The 24,000-nt window shown below is 43.2% G+C and overlaps 1 pseudogene; it reads right to left on the bottom strand.

The window, feature by feature from the left end:
• Positions 1-15,252: 15,252 nt before the first annotated feature.
• Positions 15,253-16,671, bottom strand: LOC147959526 (uncharacterized; annotated as a pseudogene).
• Positions 16,672-24,000: the final 7,329 nt, after the last annotated feature.

Raw genomic sequence — 24,000 nt, forward strand, 5'->3', positions numbered from 1 at the left:
CTTCTAGGTTCTGGCTGGTAGAGCAGAGGACTGAAAATCCTCTTTAGTTTCACGCATGGGACTCTAAATCCCAATTGCGCTAGCTCTGTGGTTCGATTCCACAACAGAACGAACAATGAATGAATGTGGGCGGTCAACCAGGTAAGCCTGTGCCCAGGAAAGAAAGGACTAGGGAGGGATTGAGAGAAGCTTTCACAGTGGAAAATGAAAAAAAAGCATATCGTTCTTAGAAATTGTGGAATTTGACTCAGTTAGAGCTATGGTTTAGCATCAAGAGGGAAGTTTTGTAAAAGCAACAGGAAGAATTACTCAGATACCCGTGAGCGTATATAACTTGGGTCGTGTTATAAATGCTCTGGCTAAACCTATTGATGGGAGAGGCGAAATTGTAGCTTCCGAATCTCGCTTAATTGAATCTCCTGCTCCAAGTAGAATTTCCAGGCGTTCCGTATACGAACCTCTTCAAACAGGGCTTATTGCTATCGATTCGATGATCCCTATAGGGCGCGGTCAGCAAGAGTTCATTATTGGGGACAGACAGACTGGCAAAACAGCAGTAGCCACAGATACAATTCTCAATCAAAAAGGGCAAGGTGTAATATGTGTTTATGTAGCTATCGGTCAAAGAGCATCCTCCGTAGCTCAAGTAGTAACTACTTTCCATGAGGAGGGGGCCATGGAATACACTATTGTAGTAGCTGAAATGGCGGATTCACCTGCTACATTACAATACCTCGCTCCTTATACGGGAGCAGCCCTGGCTGAGTATTTTATGTACCGCGAACGGCATACTTTAATAATTTATGATGATCTCTCCAAACAGGCACAAGCTTATCGCCAAATGTCCCTTCTATTAAGAAGACCTCCCGGACGTGAGGCTTATCCAGGGGATGTTTTTTATTTGCATTCACGCCTTTTAGAAAGAGCCGCTAAATTAAATTCTCTTTTAGGCGAAGGAAGTATGACCGCTTTACCAATGGTTGAGACTCAATCTGGAGACGTTTCCGCCTATATTCCTACTAATGTAATCTCCATTACAGATGGACAAATATTCTTATCTGCGGATCTATTCAATGCCGGAATTCGACCCGCTATTAATGTGGGTATTTCTGTTTCCAGAGTAGGATCCGCGGCTCAAATTAAAGCCATGAAACAAGTAGCTGGCAAATCCAAATTGGAACTAGCTCAATTCGCAGAGTGACAAGCCTATTATTCGCCTCTGCTCTCGATAAAACAAGTCAGAATCAATTGGCAAGGGGTCGACGATTCAGGGAATTGCTTAAACAATCCCAGGCAAATCCTCTCCCAGTGGAAGAGCAGATAGCTACTATTTCTACCGGAACAAGAGGATATCTTGATTCGTTAGAAATTGAACAGGTAAAGAAATAGTTCAATCACCCCAGAATCATCGAAATCCCCTCGAAATGGAGAGCGGCGCAAGTCTCACACTCTTTCTCTCACTCTCTATCCTCTGTCTTTCAGATTTTCCCCTCGTAGCTGATACAGTGAAATATTATTATGTAAGGGAGCTGATCCACAGGATTCAATGGTGAATTCTGATTTCCCCACAGACTGAACCAAAGGAGAAGAATAGAATAATTCACTAGTGCAGGCGGAGCAGCAAACCTTCGTAGAAAAGGGAGAGGGTATACCTAGAAATGATGAAATCAACCAGCACTGCCTTGCTAATTGAATAAAGGAAGATGCCGACTACTTTCTGAACAGAACAATGAGAGTCCCGAACAATGGGAGAATGGAGCTTCCCGTCTATGAACTAATCGCTAGACTATATCGTATCGAGCTCAAAGGTTTGTGCAACTTATCTATCAAGCCACACTTCTTTACTTCGAGATAGCGCATTCCACACTTCTTTACTTCGCTATAGAAGTAGGATCCCAGCCCACAATACAATCAGTAGTTTACTTAACTGATATAAAGAGTTTCCCCTGCCTGCCCCTACTATCAATTGATAATACATAAATGATCTGGGGCTAGTGTTGGGTAGCCGGGCCCACTAGAATTCAAGTGCTTCTTATCGATTCAATACTCCCTTAACGGATCCCCGTGCTTTATCTCCATTGGGTGGAGCAAGACCCTTGTCCTATCTTTTCTTTACAGAGCAATAGAAATGATGGTTGCCCCTCGCTGCACTGACCAATGATATCTCAGAAGAGAGAAAGACTTCTATAACTTGCCAATGATATCTAGTGGGCACTACGAACTCCAGGCATACTGTACTTGACCACCCTACTTTGCTTTGTCCCTATTAGGCGAAATCAATACTTACTTTCAATTGGTAGAGAGGAAGAAGAGAACTGACACTAGTAATAGGTTGATGACTTCTCTTAACAGAACTGACACTAGTAATAGGTTGATGACTTCTCTGACTTAATAGCTGGCCGACTTCTCTTCATGGATCACCGTTCTATATAGTTAGGCGCAGCATCGCGTTTAACCACCTATCCCTATTCCCTCAATCGATACCGTCCAACTATCCTTTTATTGGGACAGCAGCATACTTCTCGTTAGGGACAATAGTTCCTATACTTAACTAACCTCTGTGCGCAATCACTGTTTGACACATCATTCTTTCAGCTTTTCGTTCTTGACGACTCTGTTTGACGGAGCCTGACCTTAAACTAGCTTTTTGCAACACAAACCACTATCTTTACTTTCCTTTAGCAATAGTATCTAACTATCAATTCATAAGAGTCAAATGGGTGGGTCCATCCCATCTATCGACAGGTCCTGATACCGGATCTGGGAAACAAGCAATACTCGCCGCAATTCCTTAATGAAAAACAGACCTATCTTCTCTTGAAAGACTGTCCTTTCCTCGCTTGTTATTGTGATATCAATGAAAGAAAGCTGGATACTGACTTCTTCCCAAGAGCTCTATCAGCCCTGAATTCCTTAGCCATACGACTCTTCCTTAGTTTCCTAATGCTGGTGGCCCTAGCTAGTGGTGAGACGGGGCATATACTATTCTCGGTCTTATAACGAAGAGGTTGCCTAGTTTGAACCGAACACTGTACTTGATCTCTCGTCCTATCACAAACAAGTCTCTTCCCCCGAGTCCTAGTAGACTAGTCCAAGTAGTCCGGGACAATAGTGTCCCGTCTCTTCGCTGACCCCTGGCACACAATCACTATAAGACAAAGCAAGACAAACCTCTCTTATCCTTCTCGGCTGGAAGTTACAAGTTTCCTGTTCCGGTTTCGGCTTGAGGGAAGTGCCTGAAATCGATTCAATTCTTATCTCTGATTTCGAACTCCGGCTGGATTCTTATGACCAAGAGCTATTTTATTGGTCAGAAGAATGGAAGGACAACGAGAAGATGGTTCGGTTGCTCCTGCTGGAATATTCCATTTATTTAATACTCCGACTCGCGTAACCCCGAATGGCAATGTTGTTATTGCGGTTGGTCAGATCAATAAGACAACAAGGGAGTCAGAATATTCTGATAATAGCAAACAGGGCTTTGGAATCTATGGAAGGAGCCTTCAATGCTTCTCCAGTGTCAACCATTAGTCGATAACAGAATGAAATGCCACAATTAAGTTGAGAAAGAGAGTCATTAAAAAGAGGCATGCTTGAAAAAGAGTACAGATAATATGTTATGGATGTGAGGAGCCTCACCCAGTACTTTTCTTACTAAACTAAAAAACTCTACTCTCCTTTCACAGCCAACCCACCCATTGCTTTTTCGAGCTCGATAAAAAGGAAAGTTCACGTGCCAATCCTTACCATTGGTAACTGTAATTACCAAGCCTAATCTTTCACTGAATACCGAGTAAAGCAAGCAAGAAAGAGGGAAGGAGCAGCTGTTTTCGAGCTAGGCTCGATCCCTTTTTCATCCACTTCTCGCTATTTGTAATTCTACTTGAATTAGTTCTTCCTAAGTTTAGTGAGGTGAGTACTGCATCCATAACTAGAGGACTTGCTTTTCTGCTTGGCTCCCAGGGGAAGTTGGATTGGATAAGAGGAATTGAAGCGCAAGGAAGGCAGTCGGTATTCAAACAACTATTCAGAGTTCCCAACTCTGGGTAAAGGAAATCTGTACTTGACAACTGAACCAAATCCTTTGCCTTTATTTATTCTATTATTTTGATATAGATCAGCTGAAAACAAAACAAAAATACTACTACGTTGGGACAATGACCCACCTTTCTCTACTCAACCTGTCATCTTCTCTCCTTGCTCCCTGGGACAAATAAGACTATTTATTAAGTGATAAACAAGAGAAACTAGTGATATTATCTAAGCTTCTGGCCATGTCTGATTGGCATTCAAGTCTGCCTTCCATTGCTTGAAAAGGCCTAGCACCGTAAGTAGCAATTGGCTATGTCCAAACTCAAACGTCGTATTTTATCTAAGCACAGGAGTCGTAATAAGGAAAGAAGACATAAGAATGGGAAGTATCCGCTAGTTATAACGTAGTATAAAGAGAGCTATTTCATGGATCTTGGTCACAATAAAAAGAATCCAATAATGATCTATCAACTAAATGAGTTTATTATATAATCCCGTATCTTCAAGGTTGTTAAGATGATTTAGTAGATGTGTCGGTATCGTTTTCATCTGCCGTTGGGAGTGACTGCTTTGCTAATCTATCCTTTTATCCTTCTTTTCAGAGACAAGCACATATTACCGTAACCTAGTGATTAATATATCCTGTTGGTACTACTTCGTCGAGCAATCAATCCTTTTTCCATTCTTGTTCTAAGGTTGTCAGCTTCCTCCGATGGCACCACTTGTACTCTCTGTCGGAATCTGTAGACATAGTTTCTGGGCATCTTTAAAAACTGATCGACATAGTTGTCACACACAAACCTGCGCAACGGCTTTGGAGTAAAAGAATCTCCTGCCCGTTCAACACATCATCTCGAGCGCGGAATCTACTACTCTAACAAGATACTCGGCTCGGGTAAATCATGCTTTCGTTATGCGAGGAAAGTGAAAGGAAAGAGGGAAAGGGAGACACTGGGCAATCCGGAATCGATGAAATCACTGTTTTTTCGCCTTGTAATATGTCCGGTTACATTCCAAAGATGAATCAGACCAGGAGATAGATAAGCGCTATGGCGGACACATGAAATAAGAATTTGAAAAGTAATGATCAACTTTATCGATCCATAGGTAGATTCACTTGTGAAGCTATGGGATGGGACAAGATTCAAAAGTACCAAAAGTAAGTTAAGTGGGACGCTGAGTTCATTGCTGCGATCGAGGGTCCAAAGCCAGCCAATTTGATGACCGCGTAGGAACGGGTTCCGAATGCTCACAATAATGTAGTTGGAAATGAAAAAAGGCTCCTAAATTGATACCTAATAATAGCTTAGCAGCTCCTTCGTTTTACTAAAGAGCCAAGTTTGGACAAGCAACTCGGAAGGAGGAATGTTTTGAGATGCCTATGCCTAAGAGAGATAAGCGGAGGACGTATGATAGCCGAGAGGATGTCGGTAAACGACGGAGTTTAAGGAGTTGTTTTTGAATTCGGCATGGCATATTTCATTTTTTTTAATGAGAACGTCGTCTCCTTGCTTACCCGCCTGGCCAATGGAAGGAATTAATTACCTTGGTCAGTCAGCGAAAGAAATAATATCACCAGTTCATCATCCCAATCCTTCCTATTAGTTTCATTAATTAATTCAGCCCAGAGTGTTGGCAATCAAGGGCCAAGAAAGAATCCCAAGTCTATCCTATCTCGCCACGGTCGAAAGCACAATCCCTTTCTCTTCCTATACCGAAATCGTCGTTTCATTCCTCCGCAACTTCTATCGCGGACATGATCCAATCTACCTTGCAAGACAGATTAAGATATAACTTAAGGCTTTCCCAAGCTGGCGCATAACCTCTGGTAGAGGCATTCACCCAGAGACAGAGAAGTGGGAAACCGCGGATGAAAAGAATACCGAGGTCTTTGATAGCAAACTTCTACGCGAGCTTTCTAACTAAAAGGAATCTCTTATTCATATGGCATAAAATGGAAAAACTTGATGGAGATTTCTTCTCCATTTCCATGGTACAGTCCCTTTGCATGCTATAGTTCCATTACTTACTACCTGAATTTGCTATATACGAAATTCTGACATCTACGGTACTTGTCGTCTACTTCTGGTGGAAGCAATTCCAAAGGTGAAGATAATACTGAGCCGAATAGTAATGAGGGGAATGCAAAATCTAGCAAAGGTAAGAAGGGTCAAGGAAGAATAGCAGTGACTTATAAAAGGAAAGCACCGAATAAAAGGAAGGAGATCCGTCTTTATTTTTTGCATGTGGTCAATGCGTTTGCTGATTGATAACTGTCTAATCTTAAGATGGTTTTGTGGCACGTTACAAACATACATATACAGTAGAAATATAGTTGTGTTGAGTTAGGTTGAAGAATTTTTACCTTCTTTTTGAAATGAGATATAGTGCTTTCTTTGTTCGGTAGGAGATTTTGCACTTTCATATTCTAGTTCCTCATTTGAGCGTTCTTTTGCTCTGTTGGTGGGGCATAAACTCATAAATAGTGTGTGTTTTTTCTTTAAAGAATAGTAAAAGTATGCATTCAAGTAGTAGCTTTTTCTAAATAGTCGAGTAGGGCTGGCAACAAGGACTAGGAAGATACGGGCTAGTTTGTTTTTTAGGGGATTTATTTATGCAAGATATGCACGTGAGTAGGTCAGTATATGCGTATTTGCCAATAGAGGAAAACACGTAGTAAGTAGGCTTGCTTTTTCGTAGGGATAGGTAGCTTGACAAGGGATGCCTGGGATAGCACATAGGAATAGTATAGAAGGAAAGGCGGCGGGAAAGTAGCCATGGTCAAGGTAAACAAGTACTAGGTCTTTTCTTTCCGAAGCAAGTCAAGGACAACTAGGTCAGTCTGGGGGGGGCAATCCTCTAGATCGATACTTCTCTTCCACAGACTAAACCAATTAATAAACAATTTACAGAGTATTCTTGCATTCCTATCTGGTCTGCATCTCTCCTATCGAAACTATAATATAACCTTAATGGAAGGGCCCTGGTTCTGCCTTGCCAAACCGACAAATCCAGAAATTGTAGATGAATTCATCGGGCTTAACGTGTGATTTCGTTATAAGTGAACAGGCGTCGTCGTCCAGCCGTGTCGAGTTGGGATTAGAGGAGAGAGCTCGAATGGATAGGTCCAGCGAGGCGGGTGTGGAGCACGAAGGATTAAGAAGGTCCTCTTTATTTCCGGAATCAACAAGAAAGACTTAGCAGCCCAAATAAAGTAACCCTTTCCCCCTCCCGAGTCTATCGTATCCATAGTTTCAGTGGGTATCGAACTGCGAAGCGAGGAAGCTATTTCAATTGAACGGGCTTACTTTCTTACTTGGTTCTTTTGTAGAAAAACCTTGGTATGAAGCTAGACGATTCAAACTATATAAGCATAAGCAATTCAAACTAGACATTTCGACCTTCATCCCACCCGAGAAATAATAAGCAAAGAGCTCGTAAGTCGGGCATAGAGAAAGCGACTCCTTGTTGGTGTAAGATAGGTGTTGGTCTGATTCACCTATGTCAGTTCAAACCTGACGAGTCGTTCGTTCGTGTGGAGAATCTCTCTCCTTTCCTTCTAAGTCTTGCTTCATTAAGTTACTTGCTCTCTCAGCCTCATAATAATAATCAATATTCAAATACTTTATGCTAAATTCTGTATAGCAATCAATGTCTGAGGGCATAGAGAACCTTAAGAGGATAGGAAAGTCTATTTATTTGAGACCAGTGAGGTCAGAAATTCAAGCATTCGGGTCAAGACTATAAGGCGCTATCAGGCCATACCTCAAAAGGCTCGCTACCTTCTCTAGATACTTGATTGGAAGAGAGGGTAGATGTAAGAGAGTTAAAGCACTTCGCTGGAAGAAGGGTATAATGGAAAGTCAATCAATATTTCATCCGGAACTAAATAGGTCATTTACGACTCAATGGTTTATCAATCAAATACATCAGCATTCCAAAATACTACCCGCTAACGCCCTCACTCTTTGACTTAGAGGTCTTAGCCCCACCTTTACTTATATCTTAGACTTATACTCTTCCTTACTTCCCTTCTCTGGCCATGTGGTTGAGGATATTTGAAAAAAAGAAGAAATTGACAATACCTACTATCGATGCCTAAGAGTAGGTCTTTACCAGCTTGCCTAATAAGAGTAGTTTAATACCGGCTTACTTGTACAAGCTTATACTATAAGAGTGAGTACGCTACCTTCTTGATTATTATCATCAGAAAGATATTTTGAAACCATCCTGGTGTCATTTACTTTCATAAAGCAAATCTTAGTAAATAAATGTGGGTGATCCTACTTAGAATAAGACTTATATTGTGGTGTTAGGTACTAATATAACTCCACTTTATGCGTATAGGAAGGCGGCTGCTTAGAATGCTAAACAGGCCTGGACAGAAGAAGTAGACGAAAGACCTCCAGGCTGTGTCGTCATTCTCAATCCTGAAAAGAGAGCGCACATCCTGAGGAAGGCGCCTCATGCAAAGGTTCCCATTTTTTTTCCTTAGTTGACCCCATGTTTCTATCGGATCCTAAGCTTCATCGGGACAAGCGCATAAACAATCCCATCCCGGTAGAGGGGACAGAGCAGCTCAGCGGGCTAATCAGTGACCTCATCTACCCAAAGACTTTATTTCTGCTGTACTTTCTTAAGCAATAGGAATCAGAATTTCGTAGGTAGAGGGGGCCAAGGTGCCAGAAACATGGATTTCATGGAAACAAGGTAATCCGTAGTTGGTAGCAGATGTTCCGCGGGATCAGATATCCTCCGTCTTGTCTCTGCATTCGAGGAATGCTTGTAGCTGTGCTAGGTGTGAGAAGAACTCTACAATACGATTTCTACGATTGGTACCAGATTGGAATTCATTCTCGGAACTCTCCTCTAGAGAATGGCCTGGCTAAAGAGAGTGATAGATCCATCGTGTCGTGTGGAAACTAAAGCTAGGCGCCGCTATTCGTCCTCAGCCGTATTCTCATTCTGGGAAAAGGTATGGCTCGTTCTGGGAAACGGTCAGTAGTAGTGGTGGATGGCAGGTATGGAAGGATCCCGGCAAGTTCCTATCTGAGATTACCACCGGCCCTGCCCTGAGCTGACTTCTTTGCTAGTAGTGAAGTGCGTTTTCACTTAGCTGGAAAAGTCCATAATCCGATTTGACCTCGGGAGCCTGTCCACGGATCTGATCAAAGTATGATTCCCTAGTGCCAAAAGTCCTAAAGCCTATGGCGCCAAGCATGGGGAGTCCACGGAGAAGAAAAACTCTATTTCGCTATGGGCCAAAACTAGTGTTTTTTCGGATTTCTAGTCTAGTTTAAGTGCAGGGCTAGAGAGTTCTCTTCCAGTATTCTTAGCTGACTGTCCGCTTGCTTGACTCGAACAAATAGCTTTTGTTTCCACAAGGCAGATCCCATTCCTCGAATGCAAAGGACAAGAAAGACGGATTCTGGCTGGAAGGAAGGGTTCTCGTATTGGTTCTTCTGGTGCGCTACTTCCTTGTGCTGTGCCAGATTGGAATTGGTATCGGAATCCTGGTTGGTAGAAGGAAGCTCGGGTATTGCTTATTGTTGAAAGCACTCGTTTGTTCCGGCTCGTGAGTTGAAAGCACTCATTTGTTCCGGCTCGTGATGTGTCTGACGCATGCATAGAATCAAGATCTATTGAGACCAGGATGTTTGTTTCTTCCTCGAAACAAGAGATACGCTCTGGCTTATTTGCATTCGACCGGAGAACCTCACTTATCAACTGCCCTGGATTGGATCTACTTACGATTTGAGAAACTGGCTCCAGAACCCCTGTTTTTGATGCAGAATCGGTGGTTCCTTATCTTTTTCGTGATTTCATCCATAAATCAATGGAAAGAGCACTTTATTCAGTGAATTGACACGTTCCTGATGCTTTTACAGTAGCAGCAGTCTCGGTAGCAGAAGTAGATCCGAGTGTAGATACCGGGATCATATCACCACTATTGACTATTTCAATTCATTCACATCTGCTCGTATCAATCAAAGTTTCCTATCAAGCAATCCCAGCAGCAATCAAGTTGGCACCCACTATATAAGATGCACTATTTCCTGATCTTGTCCCAAACCCAACTCGGCACTTTTAGACCTGGCCTGGATCCCTCCCTTCTCCGACAATATATGCAACCTTAAAGAAAAGAGACCACTCTCAGAACGACCCTTCGGAAAGCCCCACAACAAGCTATCCCAGAAGAAATTGTATAACTTGGCTAAAGTATTCACTTCCAGTTCCCTTTGCAATAAGATCACAGTAGATACTGTTTAGAAGGCTCACTCTCTCGTCTACAAAAAATAGATGTGTGCTTACTTCTTGGAGATTGACTCCTGCCGGTAAGTGCACACCCTCAGTAGTATCTCTATAGACTTTATAGAGTATTTCCAATTGATAAATGATTTGTTCTTTAAGAACATCTTTGGATATATCAGTTACTTGTGTTTCAACATTAATAGCATTTATGTGATGGATCATCCGGCCAGCCCTAACGGCGACAAGAATAGCTATCGACAATGACAAACCCAATGATACAATATACTAAAATATAATCGTTTCCATAAAAATCTGCCATCATTTTTTGAGTCATACTTGTCCCTTAGCGGACTCACTCTTGTCTTGCTTCATCTAAGGAGTGATAAGTGCCAGGAGTCTGCCTCTAGCATCAATACATGTCCTAGTTACGAACAAAGAAGCGGTGCTGTCTCCTTAGCGTTAGCGGCCTTATGCCTATTTCAGTATACGCCCGTGTCAATATGTCTAGACTTACCTATACCCATGCTTCCTTCTTCTTTGACTAGCTTGCTTCCCCTATCAAATAGAACGGGAATGACTGCATGCTTGGCCATCGTTAGTAAGCCCGCGTAGGGTAGGACCATCATCGAGCAAATGTTCCGTCAAAGGTGCGGAGCGTGCTATGGCAGATTTTCATCCCGCAAGAGGATGCGCCTAACTAAAACGCCGAAAGGCAGTGCAGCCCAATCCGTTGCTTTGCTTGTTGGGTCCACTTTTTGAAAGTTTCTTTGTTCGTAACATTAGTAGTTACTCACTGCATTAGTAGTTACTCACTGGGTGGGTGCACCAACGGCTTTCTAGGAATTTGAGTTGCTCAATACGGACGGAAAGATTCTTTCGTGAAATAAAAGAACGGCAGCGGCAGGTTGATGAGGGAAAGGAAACCAGATCTTTTTTCTGTGGTATGGCCTGGGTGGCCTAAGCGAAATCCCGAGATATGAAGGAGCCGATCAATCTACCCGCCCGAGGTAAGCTTGCTCCTCACTTGAGTTGAAGCTGCCTCCGCTCCCTGCCGTCATACGGATTGATTCACTTTATCTTGACATACGCTACGCATATATTTGCTAGAGATATCAATCGAAATAGGAGCTTTCTGAAAATAGAAATCGATATATCCATGGTATTGAATGGACAAGAATTGAATGGGATTGTGGCACCCAGTGATACACTACGCCATGTTACGAACAAAGAAATGATCAAGAATTTCATTATGGCATGGCGCTATAGGCCATCGATTCGGTTATAGGAGTAGACGCGGGCAATGGCAAAGAGGAACATTTGGATGGACGACCTCCAAGACACGAGTCACTACTTTAGAACTACGTTATTCCCTGGCGTCAGGTACACATCCGGGGTTGAAGAAGGGACGCATATCAAATAAATGCGATCTAGATCCCTTTAACAGATTAGCAGCATCTTCGCATTCCGAGCCGAGACTATTATGATTACCTACCGAATTGGAGGAATCAAAGATCCTTACTTGAGGAACTTAACTGGCACTCTACTGATTGGACTTTACCGACTTCAGAAACCAGACAAGATTCTATACCGAGCTGACCTATCAACCAGACGGACTTGAACAACTAACCTGTCTGCTATTGTTATTGCCGGGCCTCCAGACCATACCAATTCACCGAGTTAGAAACCGGACCAGAGCTATTAACCGACTTGACGTGCTTTCCTGACTGACAGACCGGACAGACCAATCCAACGAACTGACTTTGCTAGCTTATCGAGCCGAGGAGACAAGACGGATCCATATAAGGATACCAGCAACCCGAAGAGAAGAACCCTAGTTTATTAGAGAGATCCGTTCTATTTCACTAGTTGGGTTTCTGTCTCGGCCTGGCATCTTTGGACAAGAATAATAAGTACAAGTAGCAGCTTCCTATTCCTTAGTACTTTCCTGTAGTGTAGTTTCTCAAACCAGTGCTTTTCCTGGAGTGGATAGAATTCCTCAACTCTAGGAAAACCTGGTATGACAAATTCCGTATAATATGCAAAATTACGTTTCCGTATAAAATAAATAAGTAGACTAGCTCTGGACCGGAAATCGAAACCCTGGAAACAAAAGACAGGACAGGTATGAATCACTAAACCTAAGAGCTTCCTTCTCTTCTCCGCTTTGCTCTGTTACTCCTTTTGCAGATGGTTGGTCACCACTCTTAGGCTTTTTGTTCTCTGCTTGTGGTGGGTCTCCAATCTTGATCCGGTGCTGACTTAATAGGGAAACCTACCCAGAAAATGCCCCTTTTCCGGTCCGGTTAACAAAGCCTGTAAACCAAGGGCGGAACGAAGAGCTAAAACGTCACCTTTACCCTTATCCTATTTCTTTCTTACTTGTAAACCAGACCGCGTCATTCCTTTTTTCTTTCTTTGGTAAGGAAGGGACGGCTATTCCCACAGGTTGATCTTGATAAAATGTGCAGCGGTAAGCAACTAATAATCTCGATGCAGGACTGCCGTTCCCATAGGTTCCTCCTCCAAAACCTTCTTAGGCGAAAAAGACTGGAAGGGCTTATTCCCACTGCTGATTACTGAGAACCTTCTACCGGGAAAGATTTCCTTCTATGCCTAGTGGTTTTTGAATTGGAAATGGGAAAGGCAGAGAGAATTTACTCAAATTCCACTATGCTATGTATAGAATGATCGGGTTGCGTCTGGTATGATCGGGGTGCTTTATCTAAACTAGGCAGGATAACTTGGCTAACTTTCCTACTCTGATAGCATCTCTGAACGGCAGGTACCCTCAACCTCCATAACGAAGGAATGAATCTATTAAGTGGGAAAGAGCCCTCGTGGCAGCTATATCCGCGAGGATTCCAAGTGTTCTAATTCATCTCGTTACAGACCCACATCAAACATGCAACTGCTTGTCGCATACTCCTGCTACTCCAACCTACGCTTCTCACATCGCATCCTTGGTCCTTAAACGACGGTATATTCTTTTTTCCGGGTTCTATGAGCGTAAATGGAGACACTTCCCCCTTCTTCGACATATGAATATGCCTTGCCTCGAAGATAAAGAAATCCTGAGTAAGGAGAGAGATTCTCCACACGAACAAACGACCCGTCAGGTTCGAACTGACTTAGGTTGGACCAGGACCCACCTATCTCCACCAAGAAGGAATCGCTTTGGTTACGCAGTTCAGTTGGCAATAAAAGCCAACCTAATCTGCGGGCCGGTAGGCCAGCCAACTAACTCTTCAAATGAAGAACTTATTTCCCCACACCTATCTCTATGAAACTTCCTTCATAGTTAGGAGAGGTTTTTTTTAGCTTTTTGTCTCTTTTACCGCAGGAAGTTCTCCCAAAGTATGAAAGGCCGGAGGGCTTTGTACCAACCATTCTAGTGTGGTTGGATTCTGTTCAACAGCCCAAGGACTTTCCACACATTTTTGGTTCTTTCCACTGCTTGAAGTGATTGCGACAACTACGAAGAAACGACGAATCCCAACTACGGATATATAAGAACCGAAACTGCTCAGAGAATTCCATCCGGTGTAAGCATCTGGATAATCTGGAATGCGACGTGGCATACCCGAAAGCCCTAAGAAATGCATGGGAAAGAAGGTCAGATTAACCCCGAAAAAAGTGATCCAAAAATGGATTTGGCCTAAAGTTTCAGGATATGTCCGACCAAAGATTTTACCCACCCAATAGTAAAATCCAGCAAATAAAGCAAAAACGGCTCCCATAGAAAGTACATAATGGAAATGTGCAACCACATAATAAGTATCATGTAGAGCAATGTCTAGGCCAGAGTTTGCTAGAACTATTCCAGTGAGCCCTCCTACGGTGAACAAAAAGATGAACCCTACAGCAAATAACATGGGTGTTTTGTATTGTATCGAACCTCCCCACATGGTAGCGATCCAACTAAAGATTTTGATTCCTGTGGGCACAGCTATGATCATGGTAGCTGCGGTGAAGTAGGCACGCGTATCAACGTCTAAGCCCACAGTAAACATATGATGAGCCCAAACTAGAAATCCAAGAACACCTATACTTATCATGGCATAAACCATGCCTAGATACCCGAAGACCGGTTTTCTTGAAAAGGTCGATACGATATGACTAATAATACCAAATCCAGGCAGAATGAGAATATACACCTCTGGATGACCGAAGAACCAAAAGAGATGCTGGTATAATATTGGGTCTCCCCCTCCTGCAGGATCAAAAAAGGTTGTATTAAAGTTTCGATCGGTTAATAACATTGTAATTGCCCCCGCCAGTACCGGAAGTGATAATAAAAGTAGGAATGCTGTCACTAGAACGGACCACACAAAAAGTGGTAATCTATGCATAGTCATTCCAGGTCCACGCATGTTGAAGATAGTTGTTATAAAATTGATAGAACCTAAAATTGATGAAATACCTGATAGATGAAGACTAAAAATTGCTAAATCAACTGCTCCTCCAGAATGGCTGGTAATACCACTTAAGGGCGGATAGATTGTCCACCCAGTGCCGCTGCCCACTTCTACTAAGGCTGAGCTTAATAGGAGCAAGAGACTTGGTGGCAACAACCAGAATGATATATTATTTAATCGTGGAAATGCCATGTCAGGTGCACCTATCAGAATCGGAACAAACCAATTACCAAATCCACCTATCATCGCCGGCATAACCATAAAAAAGATCATTAAAAAAGCATGAGCCGTTATTAAAACATTATAAAGTTGATGATTCCCACCAAGAATTTGATCGCCGGGTCGGGCTAATTCCATATGAATCAGTACGGAGAAGCATGTGCCCATCACTCCTGCAATGGCACCGAAGATGAAATAGAGAGTCCCAATATCCTTATGGTTAGTAGAGAAGAGCCATCGAACCATATTTGTCATTTTTGATTTGAGAAATGAAACCTTTCCTTATCAAAGAGGGGCCGGGGGGCTGGAAGAGAAAAGAATCAGAATTACTGAGCTACCCTGCTCTTTTTTTTTCTAATTCCCTTCTAAGATCCTCCGACTTAAACAAGTTGAGAGCATGCTCGTGCTCAGCTCTTTCAAGACTTTCCTTGCTCTTGGGGATTTCTTCCCACCGGATCCTCTGTTCCACTTCCAGGCACCTCCTTGCGGAGCTTTCCGCCTCAAAGAGATCCCGGTTGTGGGAAACAGCATTTCGAAAGAAAACGGATCCTCCCTCATTCTCCCGCAGATCTTGATAAGACGCTTGGAGAACAGTGAAAAAATCAGTTGCGTGAATATGGTCCAGATAGGAACGAAGCGCTTCATCGACCAAGTAGGGCTCGATCGGTAGATAAGGCCCTACTCTTTGATAAAGCACCACAAATTCCTGAATGACATCTTGTCGCATAGAAGAGAGCTTTTCTTCCATTAGGAAGAGCTTAAGCCGCCCAGGTATGTCTTCCAGGGGGGTATTGTGATTAAGCTCGTTCTGAATGAACATAACCCATCCCGGATCCTGCTCGTAAAGACTTAGATAGAAGTTTAGCCCTGCTAAATGAGCTAGAGCCTGGGGGTCTTGAATCTCCAGTGGGAGAGTGATCAGAAAAGAGGAGCCGACGAAGCACGAACTGAAAAGATTGAAAATTGGTATTAGGCAGAATATAAAACGACAAAGGAATAAAAATATAAAAATCGAAAGTAATACCAAATTTTATATTAAGGGAAACTTAATACATAAGAAAAAATAGAAAGTAGTAAAGCGGGTAGTGGAGAAGAGCCATCGAACCATATTTGTCATTTTTGATTTGAGAAATGAAAACTTTCCTTATCAAAGAGGGGCCAGGGGGCTGGAAGAGAAGAACTTGAATACTAAACGCTGGAAGAGAAGAACCTTAATACTAAACAAAGTTTCGGGAACTTCTTGGTGACTTGATTGGTTCCCTTCCCCCAATTTGCAAAGGATGATTCCCGTGAAGGTGATCTCGATCACCATTCTATGATATTTCTGGATGCTTTTGAGAAGCTTTTCCTTTTACCTAATGCCGGCTACCGACAACTTACTTCATGCTATTACTAACACTTATGACTGAGCCGCACTTGCTTTCCAAAAGAAATTGAAACTATCATGCCTGAGACTAGCCAATAGAAGAAAGAGCCACAAGCAAGCCATAGCAGCATCCTTTTTCTTCGCTTTCTTCAACAATGCGAATCTACCTCACTCCTCATCATAACTCAAATATAAATTCGAGTTCCAAATTGATATTTCCTCACGTAAGCAATAAAATGTGAAACCAATATTCATCATGAAACTTCAGACACTGATGATTGTGAGGTTCTGGAAGAGAGACGACGTAGGCTGAAAAAAAGTAAACAGAAAACCACCCCTTAAACTCATTTGCTCAACATTCTTTCCACAACAACTAGAAAAGTGGAGAAAACCCAATAAGGGGAGGTCCCGGTGAATACAAATCAATTGGAAACCTCACCCCGCATTCATGTCTCTAACAAGGCTGTCTAAGCTAAGCGGCCATGGACCCATGGACCCGGGGAATTTGAACCATTAGGTAGAGTTTCAGCTGAAAGAAAACCAGGTCAATCTTCCGATCGCGAGTCTTTACAAGCTTGAAACAACTTAAGCACAGGCGGGAGTCGCCCCTTTTAAAGTAAGTATTTATGCGGCGCTGATCTAACGAGCGGATACCTAACCTTCGAAGGAGAAGAAAATACGGATGTATCTTTCATTCATATCGATCAGATGTGCTTTGCTCAGGACTCCCATTTTACCATTGCTTAAGCCATATTGCATAAAGCATAGTGAGTGATACGCAATGCTGGTACCACCATGTTTTTTTCCTCACTCTGTGTAGCCACACTCGTTTGTCCATTTCTATTTATTATTTATGTGAAATAGTATCCGTTGGTTGTAGAAGCAACGGCGTTCAGGGATTGCAAAATCCATAATATCAAGAAGCGGTAGGAACCTGGCTAACTTCGATGCGGATAACGCGTTGTAGAAGAAAGTGGATCAACCAAAGTAGACCTTGATTGAAAGGCACCACAAGGCAAACCAATAGAGTGTGGTGTAAGCGGTGAAGCAGAATAGGAATTGGAACTGCTTGAACTAGAAAGGGCTTCCGCTACCGCGCTACCTCGGGAGCTCCGGAAACGGTATACTCGCTTCACTCATCTGTAATGGTATCCTTGAAAGCTAGCTAAAGTGGGTTCTAGACAAAGTTCTCCTAAGCAGGGCGGAAGGAAAAACAAGAGCAGTATAGCTCTACATTACGCTTCGGGGGCCTCGTCTTACTCACTCACCTTCTACTAATCGGACCGTGACAAAACAACCAGCCCAGCAATAGGCAAGGACTGGCTGAAATCCCTTTCCGGATCCAGTCTATCCGTATCTGCTGTCCCTTCCGCTTTCTGTGTTGATGGAGCTCGGTCAGATAGTTCCGGTATTGCGAAGGAGGGCAACGCATTGGGATCGTCCAATCCCTTTTGATCGGTTGTCATATTGAATTGCAAATTCTCGTATAGTAAGAGTTCCTTCGGTTTCCTACCTAGCACATTCTCTGTTGTCTATGCCAATATTTGACCTGCGAGTAGAGTGTGGCTGGCTACATACGGGGGAACTCAACCTACCTTTCGAAGGGTAGACCTTTACAGATGAGTGAAACGAGGATTTAGGTATATAAGGAGACGACCCGCCAAGCGAGCCAGCCTGATACCGACTTTCATTGATAGGCCATGAAACATAGAGAATGGGAACTTGTTCGCACGTACCTCGACCGCAGGTCTGAGAATGACGAGTGTGCTTTCGCCCACAGCTTCTGTTGCTTAACCGGCTCGTGGTGTTTATGGTCCTGACCCAGTACAGCTGCTAATTCGGCATTTGGTACTGTCACCATTTCTCGAAAGGGAAAAAACATACTTAACAATTCGATTGGCAGGACCAAGGGATAGATCGATTGCAATATAAGTATCATACAAATAGAAATAGACATGAGTACATGAATAAGGAAATGCAAAAGACACAGAGTAGGGCTAGTCAGAAGCGTCAATGCAGACGCCAATGGGTAATCAGATCCATTCCACTCCACTTCTTCAGATAGCAGTCGATCCTGGATCGTCCTCGCTTCCAAACTCTGTAAATGAATGAAACTCCTTCCCCGGTCCATTGCTCGGGTGTGATACAAATACTTCTTTGAAGTTGTAGGATGCGGGTCATCGATCTTCCTATCGGTCCAGAGGTTATGCGCCAGCTTGGGAAAGCAAAAGTAAGATTTGTTTGTCATATCACGATCGGAACTCACATGTAACTCTTCTTCTTGAGTAGGGGGAAAAGGACACCTATCACGCGGTCATGCCTTGAACGCAGTAAATAAATTAATAAGCTTCGAATAATAGCTACGCGAGTCTCCAATAGCGTCTTAAGCGTTGGTTTTCTTTGCTGGCATCGTAATGGATTGGTGGTTTCAAGAAGCAAGGGAGTAGTACGCAGATTTGAATCCTTTTTTCTATTTTACTACTTTTTTTCGATCGACAAGGACGGCAAGAGGTTCTTTTCCCTAGTTCCTATATATCTAAAGCCTTACCGAGATGTCACGCAAGAATAAGAAGAAAGAGCCCGCCCCTGTTCTGTGGCGGATAGGCTGAGATGGAATTAGAGGGAGGAATGAACTTCAACTTTTCACCTTCCCCCGATCCCCCTTTACCCCCTTCCTGACCTTAGTAAATAGAAAGGCTAGGAATCAGTCTTCTCCTATGCCTACACTACTACAACCAAAGACCTACCTGAACGACAACAGATGCGGATGAACTCGCTTAGCTGCTCGCTCGGTGAAAGGCTTTCCTGGAAGAAAGTGGAAGACGAGGAACGTATCTCTCATCTTCCTTCTCACCTGGCAGAGGACGGGGATGAACTCCAAGGCCACAGGTCTGGAAAAAGAGCGAACTTTCTGATTACTGCAAAAAAGAAATCAAACCAGTTGGGTGATTCTTTAAAGAGCCTAAATCGAATCTGTACTATTGGTACAGAGCCATAAAGAATGGTCGTAACCATAGATCCATCATCTTCGAGGAGGAGGAAACATAAGTCCAATACGCGTTATGGAAGACTAGGGATTGCTAATCCGTCCACGCAGGAAGCCTTCTCCCTCTCAGGCTCAAGAGTCAAGATAGCCCGCCCTAAACAAGAAGCTGCTTATTCTTTCAAGGATAAAGCTAACCAAAACAAGCTACGGATTGAGCGTACACACTTGGTAATTATTTCCTGCTACATTTGATGAATTCCACAAGTAAAGAAACAAGAGAAGCTAGCTAATAGTCCCTCTTCACTTCCAACTAGTGCTTTGCCTAAGATGAATGAGTAGTTTAAAGCTTGGATCCATGGATGGGAACATGAGGTGGGCTAGCTTCGGATCCACAACAGGTGGAGAGTACCGGGTGAATCAGAGGAACGAGAGTCGCTTGTTTGACCCGATGGAAAGCTTTGAACGAATCCGGTGGAAGTGCCTCACTCGGTTGGGCTTCGATAGGTGGAAATGGGAATGGGATCGCCCGAGAAACCATTGGATCTAGGAAATTGATTCATTGTTCTGCCTCTCCCACTAGTGGTGGGTGGCAACCAAAGGACTTGAATCTAGCGTTTGTTCCGGATGATCTTTCATTCCTTCGAATAGACGGATAGCTCTTGGAGGAAGGGATGAGCTTTTATCGGAAGGACCTGGCCGATGCAATCGAGAGACTGAGAGGAACTGGACTTGGCAGAGGAATGCATAGAAATATCTGCCTTTGCCAGGAGAATCCAAACCTGCCTAATAGCCTATGAATGTGGAATCCCGTTCGTATTCTTCCTCAAAGCCATATTTGCCTTTATCTGATTTCAACCTATTGATCTTTTCTGTGCATGGATATCTTTACTCATGATTCAACAGTTCACATCCCCAGCGAACTCCCTCACACCAACTGGCATTAAAGAGGAGCTGTGCAAAAAAAAGTGCCATAGCATATATTATTGCTTGCGCAAAGATCGGAATCATACCTCTAGCAGGCATTGTCTTCTGTTACCTAAACAGCTGTCATTTCTACTTTACTGAAATAGAGACTTTCATTGATACTTGAACTATTGACCTGGCTAGCGCTAACGCTTTGCAAGGTAATTGGAGACTGGTCCGCTTGAAATCGCTAGAGTTGAGAAGGGTCTGCTAATCATGGTACGAATTATCTGTTTAGGTAGGTATACTACCAAAGCTGTTATGCCGACAATAGCTGAAATAGCGGAGGTGATTGCCGACACTCTCTATCTATAGGATAAGCAGCTAGATCAATTTCCTAATAGGAGAGTGACTTAGCGTAACAGTAAAACATTGAATTGGACCGCTTCGCCCCTTGGCGGATCTTCCTCCAAGAGAGTCAATGGGACTTGATCTCGATGTCAACTAAAGAATTGACTGAGTCAGGTATTCCCTTATGAAGGGCTAATGCAGTCGATTTCTTCACATCTTCGGTCAATCGGACTTTTTTCTAGTCTTGCCTTCCTAAAAGGTATTCCCATATCGGGTGAATGACCAGATCGAGATATGTTGGCCTTCTCTGAATCTATCCGAATCCTGAATCTATCAATAGAAGGACGACAATACTCGAAGACTTTCCACTTTCAGCCCTAAGAGGGAACAACTCTCAAACGTGATAAAAGCCCTATTTTCGGCACCTTCATGCTCCTTCTTGAAAAAATAGGGTCCAACCCTATAATCTAATCGTTGGGGTTTTGCTTCGTCTTTCTCCTTAGGGATAGACCTCGACTCACTACATGATGGAGTAGACCAAGGCGAAGAACTGATATAGATAGTCATATTGGCCTCTCGCACTGCCAGACTTTTCTTTTGCTTTATTGATTCAAGGAATAGATCCCTAACGAAATTCCTTTAAAGAAGGACATCTCCTTCCCTGCCTGCTTCTTGGCCACATCCACAGCTATGGCTAGTAGTATTCATAGGGTCCTTTGATCGCATTCTTTCCCGCTGAAGAGTCTGATCCATCTCCTATCCTTCTTGGGAAAGCTATGGTACTAATGGCTGGCCTAGCTGGCACTTTCTTTATGCTAATCAAACTAGAAGTTCTTTGAGTTGAATAGACGATGACTGGACACAACGGAACTCTTCCTCTCTCATAGGGTCACTGACTCAATTTCATTTCTTTAAGGGAGGGTTCTAGCTGAAGGGCGGTCCTTTTCATCTCTAACTCGAATGTTCGAGCTAATGTTTCCGGTAGTTGGAGTTGCGGGGAAGCTTCCCGGATGAAAAGAGATTGAATGAGAACTGGCAGAATATATGCATGGAGATTGACTTGGTGCGAAGGAAAATAGTAGATCTTCCATAGGCGCTTTTCGGACTACACGCCAGTCTTTTTCACCAAGAGCTTGTTCCGAAATGGAGAAGTACTTTGGAATGATTTTATTGGGATGCTAGTGAGTTAATGAGCACTCTTTGCATGGTTCCATCAACCCTTTTCTTGCATGTTCTGAATCGACTTCTCATCTATAAAGAAGAGATGCCCCGTAGAAGACTCCAGGCCACCGAAGCTAACAAAAGGCTAAGGAGACCCATTTAGTTCTTTGTTCTTATGCTGACTAAAGCTAGCGGAGCCACAGCTTGAATCTCCCTAGAAATCCCCACTCGTAGCCCGACGGCTGGGTTTGTTAAGCATATTCGATTGGAAGCTCTTCTTCACCGGGTTAAGCGATGGTAGTTTTAGGCTTGGCTTATCACCATATCCAACCCGAATTCCGTAGTTCGAAAGGAGAATTAGGCTACCTGAGAGCCTCAACAATTGCCACCCATGAGGGATATTCAGCACCGAATTGATCTAATTCCTGGTGCTAGTCTTCCTAATTTTCCTCACTATCGAATGAATCCAAAGTTGCTGCTATCAGAGAATGGCCAACACCGAAGACCATTTCAGAAGTGAGAAGCTAAGTGATGCAAGGAAGAAATGGAGTACATATCAGCAAGAGTTGTATGCTGTATTCATAGCTTTGAAAACATGGGAGGTTTATTTGCTGCCTAAGGAGTTTCTTGTCTATACTGACCATCAAGCCTTGAAGCATTTCAAAGATCATCAACATGTCGATCTGGCAAGATGGGAAGCTTATTTGGAGAGATTCAACTATCTCATTGTCTACAAATCAGGAGCCACAAATCAAGTAGCTGATGCTTTGAGTCGACGTGTTAGTACTCCATTTCTTTGAAAGATGAATTGCCAGGTATAGCCCTACGCTGCTCTTTACCATGCTGTATATAAACCACTCGTTTCACTCACAACCTTCACCACTGATCGGAGATCAAGTTAGTGGTCAGTAGTGTTTGCTACAGATGATTATGACTCGTCAGGTTTGAACTGACTTAGGTTGGACCAGGACCCACTTATCCTCTACCAATAAGGAGTCGCTTTTCTTTTCACAGTTCAGTGCCTCCTTAATCTGCGTAATTGCTTTTCGCGCCCATGGTGGACGCGACAGGTTTTTTTGAAAGCGATATCCCGCACGCTCGATGTCTGAAAATCAGACCCCCCTTTTACCTGTACGTCTTTTACGTACAGTGATTACGGTCATTCTGACCCCCCTCAACCACGAGAATGACAAATCGTGCAGAGCCACATAGCCCGCTTTTTGAGCTTGAATTCGATTTCGCGGAGCGAAATCAGAGAGCGCCGAAACGTACGCGGCATCAATCTTCTTCAAATAGCTTTTTACTTGCCAAATGCAAGCTAACAAAACTAAAACAGCAAAAAAAAGGAGAATACCTTTCTCTAAAATAGGAAGATTACAAAACACAGTAAGAAAATCCTTATTTTGCATTTGTTTTTTCTCTATGAACTCCTCTTCCCCCTTATTTACCCCCTTGTGGAGCTTTGGAAAGGAGAGAATTTGAATAAAGTAACTCTCGGAAACTCTTATTGGACGAGAGAGAGTCAATATGATATTGGCGTGGGTTCTACCAACTAAACGAATCAGTTTTGGATTGGATAAACAGCGTATAATGATAGACGCTTCTTCGGCACACATGGAGACATACCTCCCGTAGCTGACCCCTGAATTCAAGGATACTGCCGGCTTTGTTACTAACTGATAGAAACCCCTTAATACAACGTTCGTTTTTCATAAATGTCATAAGGTAGGTAGACCCGGTCTTGCGCTCGTCCGGTTAAGTGGCACATTGTGCTAAGTGCTCGAACCGTTGGCTGATCTCAGCTGTATCACCTCATACAAATTAGTTAAGCGAGAAAACAAACGGCTACATAGGAGCTCTATGGTGGACCACCAGCAGGAAGATCGAATGGCTTAGCGCATCCTGCGCCTACTGGACCTGACTTCATAGGATACTCTGATAGACTAGTCGAATGGCAATGGCCTAGTGGTTGTATCTGCTTGCCGATTCCTATTAAGAATACGAGAGTGACAAATGAGATGGAGATCTTGGCTATCATCAAACCATCCTCCCTCCGCTTATCTCTTTCCTTTCTATATGATAAGTCTACTCGCGCCTCAAGGGCCGGTCATTTACGCTCTCCACTGCATGAACAACATTCCCAACTAGATCTGTACGGCTTCCGTTGTCTCCTTTTCGATTCCCGACTCTAGCTCACAGGTATCCATAAGAGCGACCAGCCCTGAATGCTTAAACCTATCAATCCTCTCCTAAATTTCTTTCTTTTTGTCGTTGGGCAAGGAGCAATCCATTCAGCACTTTCCGATGGGGACCAA

This window comes from Triticum urartu, chromosome 7A (genome assembly GCF_056163025.1).
Source record: "Triticum urartu cultivar PI428250 chromosome 7A, HENAU_Tu73, whole genome shotgun sequence".
Classification (NCBI taxonomy): Eukaryota; Viridiplantae; Streptophyta; class Magnoliopsida; order Poales; family Poaceae; genus Triticum; species Triticum urartu.